We start from the raw sequence: 8,805 nt of genomic DNA, 5'->3' as shown, positions 1-8,805 counted from the left end.
GACGCCCTACCAAGTGCGCCCGCAACCCTGTACAGGGTCACATCTTCACAAGGCTGGCAAGCGGCATTCCGCTGCGCGCGTGCGTCGTCCGAGCAGTTGCGTGATAAACGACCGTGTCGAAAGCCCAAACACCGCCGAGGCCAGTCGCCGCCGCCGCAAGGGCAGCCACGCAGCCTGGCGAGAGGCATCGTCTCGTGTAGCGTCGCCCCCGCCCCAACTGGAGTGGCCCAGTTTTTTGAACGGGACGGGAACTGCGAAGCACTTAGACCGACGGCGGACTACGACGAGAACGCCTTAAGCTTCGCCAACGTTTCGCCAACTCGTGCGGGAGACTTTTTCCGCTTCGCGGCAAGTCGTCGCGCCGTGCTCTCCGCATCAACCGCGTACGCAGCGAACCGCAAACGTCGGGCGCAGCCTCCTCACCTCCCTGCGCTTTGCGCGCGAACGTTCCCTGTTCGCGCGGCAAAGCCTGGAGGAGGCACGGCCCCGCAGCGTGTTCGAGCGCCCGGTCTACGGGACACCCTGCTTACTTCGAGGGCAACAAGCGCAACGCAAGGCTGCGATCTCGCGCACTTTGCGCACGGCTGGAGAAGCTTTGCTGGCCGGCTTTCGCTCCTCGTGTTTACCGTGCGTTAAAGTTGCGCGTCCGTGGCTCTCGCAGCTCTTGCGCGCCCGGTCGCAGAGAGGAGTACGCAACCTCGACCGCACTTTCCCTGCAGGCTTCCTTCCGACTCGAAGTCCTGCGGCGGTCTCAACGAGGTGCCACATCCTCAATGCAGTCGGTCGCCCCCGTTTCGGTTGGGCTCTGGCACGACGGTCGCCACCGTCTCGCCCTTGAGTGGCCGCTGTTGGCGCTCGCTGTGAGGTGTTCAGCGTGCTGTCCGTGTTGCCGACGCGGTCAAAACGAGTCGACGGCTCACGTTCCCTTGTGCGCCGAAGGCTCTCTTGATATGTGATCCGACCCTCAGACAGACGAAGCCAAGGGAAGACCCAAGGCCGCAATGTGCGTTCAAAGAATCAGTGCTCAGTGTGTCCTGCAATTCACACCAAGTCTCGCAGCTGGCTGCGTTCTTCATCGACCCGAGAACCGAGTGATCCACCGCTTAGAGTCGTGAAAAAGTGTTTGTTCAATTCCGTACAGTCAAAACCAAACGTTTCTGGCACTCGGCCAAACAGTGGCCAAGAAGGGCGCTTTTCAGCGCACGCTTGGACTCCAAAACTCTGCCGCGCCTTTTTCGGCTGCCGCAAATCGAGCAAACGGTGTGTTTCGGACGGCGTTTCGCTTCCGCTACTTGCGAGTGCTTTCGTGGTCCACCCCTCTATAAATACTCGGGAGGCGTCGAAGCCGGTTCTCCAAGCCGGACCCGTAGGTATCGTTGTGTGCTCGCTCTCATTGGCCCGCCTAACCAGAAAATGCCTGCGGTACACCCATTTGGATAAGAGTGCACGCAGATGCGGGCCTCGACGGCTACACATTTCCTCGGGCGGCCGCCTCCCGGCCTCCGTGGAGCGCGGGATGCACGGTCCCATCGACAAGCCTCTCCCGTTTTTACCGTGGCGTCGCGGTTCACCACGGCGGGCGGGTCGGTCTCCTCCGCATAAAAAGGGGGACCCCCGCTTTTTGTTCCACGAAATCGCACAAGCTTTTTTCGCATCCACGGTTTGCCACCGCACACCAAAATGCCGATCCGGCTGCCTACTTTAGCCAACAGGTGGAGCCAGGCGCGCCGTACTTGCGCGGCACTTCCCACGTCCACCGAAGTCGGTGCCAAGGACCACTTTCGGCGCCGGAGCCGCGTACGAGCCTACTCGAGGCGGAAGAACGAAGCCAGCAAGGGCCTGGCCGCAAGTGCGTTCAATTGTCGGGACGTCCAAGTCCCTCGTTCTTCCGTGCTTCCTCTTTCGGCAAGTCGTTGCGGCACCTTCCCAAAGCGCGCAGACCCGCTAATCGCGACGAGCGCGACGTGGCCGTGCCGCCTTTCCCTCGGCAGCAAGCAAAACGCCTGGCAACGTCGACGCTCCCCTAACCGCGATCTCGCACCGTGTTTCGTGTGGCGAATTCAAAAGCCGGCCGGCGCTGCTGCAACCATTACGGTCGGTACGCATACGCCGCGGAAGGCGGGACGGTCATCGGAGCGTGCGGTTCCTCCATCGAGTACTGCGCACCTCGGCCGTCGCATCGCCGTGCCATGACCGGCCGCGCGTCAACGCGAACCGGTGCCAGCGAGATCCCTCGCCTGCAAGAACCGACCGGCAGCCTCCGTCACCCGAGGACGCGGAGGCGCTTGCCGCGGACGGCGGGACGGTATGCACTGGTGCACAGCGGACCCGTCACATCGCCAGTTCCTTGACCGACCGCCGACGCTTGTGCCGTTCCTCTCGTACTTGGCAGTCGCCGCGCGATTGTCGGGTCTCGTTCTTGCACGCTCGAACGGTCGGGAGGGCACTCGGCTGGCGTTTCGGGAACGCGCAGCCTCGCCTTCTACCGACGTAACCACGACTCGCCGTTCGCGCTCCGCCGCTCCTGTTTACAGTACTAGGCGGTCCCGCAGCGGTCGGGTCGCGCATTTCGAGCGCTTCGAGCCACGGTGCAGTGGCGGGTCGAAAGCCGACCTATGAGTGCGTTGCGCCGTTTGTACCCGCGTCCGCCACCTGGCCGACCGTCCAAGGTCGCGGTGTTGGCGTCCGCTGGGCGCAACAATTTGTCACGGGGTGCCGCTCCACATTCAGGCAGCCCCGTGGGGAAAAGCCGACCCCGCGTCCAAACGGGGTCAGCGGCAGAAAGTGTCGGGCGCAGACGCAGCTGAGGCGCTCACCCTTCACAATCCGTTAATGATCCTTCCGCAGGTTCACCTACGGAAACCTTGTTACGACTTTTACTTCCTCTAAATGATCAAGTTTGGTCATCTTTCCAACAGACCGGCGCAACCGAAAGGCCGCGCCGGACATCGGTCCGAAGACCTCACTAAATCATTCAATCGGTAGTAGCGACGGGCGGTGTGTACAAAGGGCAGGGACGTAATCAACGCGAGCTTATGACTCGCGCTTACTGGGAATTCCTCGTTCAAGGGGAACAATTGCAAGCCCCTATCCCAATCACGAAAGAAGTTCCACGGGTTACCCAGTCTTTTCAGACAGGGATAAAGACACGCTGCTTCCTTCAGTGTAGCGCGCGTGCGGCCCCGGACATCTAAGGGCATCACAGACCTGTTATTGCTCTGTTTCGTGCGGCTAGGAGCCGCTTGTCCCTCTAAGAAGGTTGTAAGGTGCTGGGAACCCCGCACCTATTTAATAGGCTAGAGTCTCGTTCGTTATCGGAATTAACCAGACAAATCGCTCCACCAACTAAGAACGGCCATGCACCACCATCCACCGAATCAAGAAAGAGCTCTCAATCTGTCAATCCTCCCAGTGTCCGGGCCGGGTAAGTTTTCCCGTGTTGAGTCAAATTAAGCCGCAGGCTCCACTCCTGGTGGTGCCCTTCCGTCAATTCCTTTAAGTTTCAGCTTTGCAACCATACTTCCCCCGGAACCCAAATACTTTGGTTTCCCGGAAGCTGCCCGCCGAGTCATTTGAGTAACTCAGGCGGATCGCTGGTTGGCATCGTTTATGGTCAGAACTAGGGCGGTATCTGATCGCCTTCGAACCTCTGACTTTCGTTCTTGATCAATGAAAACATTCTTGGCAAATGCTTTCGCAGTAGTTCGTCTTGCGACGGTCCAAGAATTTCACCTCTAGCGCCGCAATACGAATGCCCCCGTCCGTCCCTCTTAATCATTACCTCGTATTCCAAAAACCAACAGAACAGAAACGAGGTCTTGTTCTATTATTCCATGCAAGTTTATTCAGGCGACTCGCCTGCGTTGAGCACTCTAATTTTTTCAAAGTAAAAGCACCGGCCATCTCGAGGCACACAATGAAGTGCACCAAGAAAGAACCGGCATGATGTTCAGTCCGAGCCGTCGCATCGGGTAGATGCACTACTCGTCTGGAACTGAGATCCAACTACGAGCTTTTTAACCGCAGCAGCTTTAGTATACGCTATTGGAGCTGGAATTACCGCGGCTGCTGGCACCAGACTTGCCCTCCAATTGATCCTCGTTAAAGGATTTAGAGTGTACTCATTTCAATTACGGGGCCTCAAAAGAGTCCCGTATTGTTATTTTTCGTCACTACCTCCCCGTGCCGGGAGTGGGTAATTTGCGCGCCTGCTGCCTTCCTTGGATGTGGTAGCCGTTTCTCAGGCTCCCTCTCCGGAATCGAACCCTGATTCTCCGTTACCCGTAACAACCATGGTAAGCAAGTAACCTACCATCGAAAGTTGATAAGGCAGACACTTGAAAGAAACGTCGCCGGCTCGTGGCCATGCGATCAGCACAAAGTTATCCAGAGTCACCACACAATACGGGCCGAAACCCGATCGATCTTGGTCTAATAAAAGCACCCGTTACCCAAAGGGCTCCAGGCTCACTGCATGTATTAGCTCTAGAATTGCCACAGTTATCCAAGTAGGAAGAAACGATCTAAGGAACCATAACTGATTTAATGAGCCATTCGCGGTTTCGCCTTATTTCGGCATGTACTTAGACATGCATGGCTTAATCTTTGAGACAAGCATATGATTACTGGCAGGATCAACCAGGTAATCGTTCGACTGCACGTCCGTCCTCGCCCTCGGCGGGCCGGACGCAGTCTGTGTGCGGCGGAGGCCACCTTCAGGCGCCCCAACACGCTTATTTTGCACTCCGAGATGACGGCGTTCGAGCTCGCTACGGCACAACCTTCCCGAAAGACGAGTGGGAGCCGTGCGGCAAGAAGCACGTTCATGCTCGCTCTTTTTCGTTGCATCGACTCGGTCGCGCCGTGCGGGTTGCCCAAGCCCGCTGCACTGTCGGTGGACCGGCCGGAACTAGCAACGGAGCCGAGACTGCAAAGCCGCCAGACGACGGGTCACGCCCGCGTCTTCGGCGCTTTCGCATCTGAATCGCCCGAGGACGACACGGAACACACCTCGATATCGTGGTAAAACGGCACCGTCCGACAACCAGCCCCTAACGCATCAAGCGGATGAGGCTGCAGACGACTGCCGTGGATTCCCCTGGAGCAGACCCGAGGACACGCTTGACGAGGCCGAAGCCCGCCGCATATCAGACACCCGGTCGCTTTCGCGTACGCCGCTCACGAGAACCCCCACATAATAGCAGCGATAAGTACCCAGACCTCCTTGGGCCCTAATACGAGCGTACTCGAGAAAATTTCACCGCGGGTGTGCCCCGAAACGTGTGGCATGTTGAGCGTGCCACAAGTCTACGTCGCTCTCAAACCCGCCGAGGTCGTAGAATTTGCGACCCTACTCACGAAATTCCCACCGAGGATACGGCCGCAAACGTACCGCACCTTGGGTAGGCCACGAGTTTGTGCAACACTACGCTGACGGCACAGCACCGAGGTCGTGCGCGCACGCACGGGAAAATTCCGCCGCGGTTTCTGCCGAAAACGTGAGGCACCACGACTCTCCGCAAGTTCGCGTCGACTGCGAAAGACCGAAGTCGTGAACGACGTGTCCGCTACTCGCCGCCGACACGCTGGACACCAAACGTACAACGACTCGACGGCGTCGTAGAGGCCCACGACGCGGTTTTCCTTAACGACGTCTCGGCGTGGCACCGACAGGTTAGAACGGCCGACCAACGTTCCCTGTCCGCCGTTCGGCTCAGTCGAAGGGCTCGGCGACTTCGGCAACGCTGCGAAGCCGCACGGTGACGCACGCCATGTCTCCATTTTTTTTTTTCTTTCTGCGTCTGCCGGGGTGCCCCTATAATAGCAGCGATAAGCACCCAGACCGCCGTGGGTCGCTCGCCCCGGCTGACGTGGTTTTTCGTACTCCTGCGGCGGTCGCCGTCAAGCACGTCCAAATACGCTACTTTCGTGGGCGCATTCACGCTCTTTCGCTTCGCCGGAGTGCCAGCACTCACTCTGCCAAAAACGGCGAACATCCGAGCGGCGGTTCCCACTTTTGCGTCGGCGTCGCAAACCCCGCCCCGGCAGACGAGGTTTGCCGTACTCGTGCGACGGTGGCCGGCGGGCACGTCGAAAGACGCCGATATCGTGCGCGAATTGGCGCACCTTGGCTTCACCGGAGTGCCGCCACTGACTCCTCCAAAAACGGCGAAGATCCGAGCGGCGCTTCCCACTTTCGCATCGGCGTCCCGAACTCCGCCCCGGCTGACGCGGTTTACCGTACTCGTGCGACGGTCGCCGGCGAGCACGTGGAAAGACGCCGATATCGTGCCCGAATCGGCTCCGTTCGGCTTCGCCGGAGTGCCAGCACTGGCTCGGCGAAAGACGACGAACATCCGAGCGACGGTTCTCACTATTGCGTACGCGTCGCAAACCCCGCCCCGGCAGACGCACTTTGCCGTACTCGTGCGACGGTCGCCGGCGAGCACGTAGAAAGACGCCGATATCGTGCCGGAATCGGCCCCGTTTGGCTTCGCCGGAGTGCCAGCACTCACTCGGCCACAAACGGCGAACATCCGAGCGGCGGTTCCCACTTAGCCGTCGGCGTCCCGAACTCCGCCCCGGCAGACGCGGTTGCCGAGCTCGTGCGACTAGCGACCGCGAAGCCGTCTCGCGACGCCGCTTTCGTGCGCGGCTCCCACTGCGACCTGGGTCACCCGAGGTCGACGAGCAAAAAAGAATGTCGAAAAAATTTTTTTTTTTTTTTGCGTCTGCCGGGGTGCCCCTATAATAGCAGCGATAAGCACCCAGACCGCCATGGGTCGCTCGCCCCGGCTGACGTGGTTTTTCGTTTTCCTGCGGTGGTCGTCGTCAAGCACGTCCAAACACGCCACTTTCGTGGGCGCATTCGCGCTCTTTCGCTTCGCCGGAGTGCCAGCACTCACTCTGCCAAAAACGGCGAACATCCGAGCGGCGGTTCCCACTTTTGCGTCGGCGTCGCAAACCCCGCCCCGGCAGACGAGGTTTGCCGTACTCGTGCGACGGTGGCCGGCGGGCACGTCGAAAGACGCCGATATCGTGCGCGAATTGGCGCACCTTGGCTTCACCGGAGTGCCGCCACTGACTCCTCCAAAAACGGCGAAGATCCGAGCGGCGCTTCCCACTTTCGCATCGGCGTCCCGAACTCCGCCCCGGCTGACGCGGTTTACCGTACTCGTGCGACGGTCGCCGGCGAGCACGTGGAAAGACGCCGATATCGTGCCCGAATCGGCTCCGTTCGGCTTCGCCGGATTGCCAGCACTGGCTCGGCGAAAGACGACGAACATCCGAGCGACGGTTCTCACTATTGCGTACGCGTCGCAAACCCCGCCCCGGCAGACGCACTTTGCCGTACTCGTGCGACGGTCGCCGGCGAGCACGTAGAAAGACGCCGATATCGTGCCGGAATCGGCCCCGTTTGGCTTCGCCGGAGTGCCAGCACTCACTCGGCCACAAACGGCGAACATCCGAGCGGCGGTTCCCACTTAGCCGTCGGCGTCCCGAACTCCGCCCCGGCAGACGCGGTTGCCGAGCTCGTGCGACTAGCGACCGCGAAGCCGTCTCGCGACGCCGCTTTCGTGCGCGGCTCCCACTGCGACCTGGGTCACCCGAGGTCGACGAGCAAAAAAGAATGTCGAAAAAATTTTTTTTTTTTTTTTTTGCGTCTGCCGGGGTGCCCCTATAATAGCAGCGATAAGCACCCAGACCGCCATGGGTCGCTCGCCCCGGCTGACGTGGTTTTTCGTTTTCCTGCGGTGGTCGTCGTCAAGCACGTCCAAACACGCCACTTTCGTGGGCGCATTCGCGCTCTTTCGCTTCGCCGGAGTGCCAGCACTCACTCTGCCAAAAACGGCGAACATCCTAGTGGCGGTTCCCACTTTTGCGTCGGCGTCGCCAACCCCGCCCCGGCATACGCGGTTTGCCGTACTCGTGCGGCGGTGGCCGGCGGGCACGTCGAAAGACACCGATATCGTGCGCGAGTCGATGCTTCTTGGTCTCGCAGGAGGGCCGCCACTCACTCCTGCAAAAACGGCGAAGATCCGAGCGGCGCTTCCCACTTTTTCGTCGGCGTCGCAAACCTCGCCCCGGCAGACGCGCTTTGCCGTACTCGTGCGACGGTCGCCGGCGAGCACGTCGAAATACGCCGATATCGTGCCCGAATCGGCCCCGTTTCGCTTCGCCGGAGTGCCAGCACTCGCTCGGCCAAAGACGACGAACATCCGAGCGACGGTTCCCACTATTGCGTACGCGTCGCGAACCCCGCCCCGGCAGACGCGGTTTGCCGTACTCGTGCGGCGGTGGCCGGCGGGCACGTCGAAAGACGCCGATATCGTGCACGAATTGGCGCTCCTTGGCTTCACCGGAGTGCCAGCACTCACTCGGCCAAAAACGGCGAACATCCGAGCAGCGGTACCCACTTAGCCGTCGGCATCCCGAACTCCGCGCCGGCTGATGCGGTTGCCGAGCTCGTGCGACTAGCGACCGCGAACGCGTCTCGCGACGCCGCTTTCGTGCGCGGCTCCCATTGCGACCTGGGTTACCCGAGCTCGACCAGCAAAAAAGAAGGTCGAAAATTTTTTTTTTTTTTTCTGCGTCTGCCGGGGTGCCCCTATAATAGCAGCGATAAGCACCCAGACCGCCGTGTGTCGCTCGCCCCGGCTGACGTGGTTTTTCGTACTCCTGCAGCGGTCGCCGTCACGCACGTCCAAATACGCCACTTTCGTGGGCGCATTCGCGCTCTTTCGCGTCGCCGGAGTGCCAGCACTCACTCTGCCAAAAACGGCCAACATCCGAGCGGCGGTTCCC

At 60.2% G+C, this 8,805-nt stretch overlaps 2 non-coding genes across 2 annotated transcripts; both read right to left on the bottom strand.

Annotated features, from left to right (window-relative positions):
* Positions 1-958: 958 nt before the first annotated feature.
* LOC142790899 (5.8S ribosomal RNA) lies at positions 959-1,111 on the bottom strand. Its single transcript, XR_012889838.1, has one exon. It is a non-coding gene; the product is annotated as a 5.8S ribosomal RNA (ribosomal RNA).
* A 1,719-nt stretch (positions 1,112-2,830) lies between these two features.
* Positions 2,831-4,645, bottom strand: LOC142790930 (small subunit ribosomal RNA). The gene has a single exon (XR_012889867.1). It is a non-coding gene; the product is annotated as a small subunit ribosomal RNA (ribosomal RNA).
* Positions 4,646-8,805: the final 4,160 nt, after the last annotated feature.

The sequence above is a fragment of the Rhipicephalus microplus genome, unplaced genomic scaffold (assembly GCF_043290135.1).
Source record: "Rhipicephalus microplus isolate Deutch F79 unplaced genomic scaffold, USDA_Rmic scaffold_134, whole genome shotgun sequence".
Classification (NCBI taxonomy): Eukaryota; Metazoa; Arthropoda; class Arachnida; order Ixodida; family Ixodidae; genus Rhipicephalus; species Rhipicephalus microplus.
This window is presented reverse-complemented; position numbering and strand designations above follow the sequence as displayed.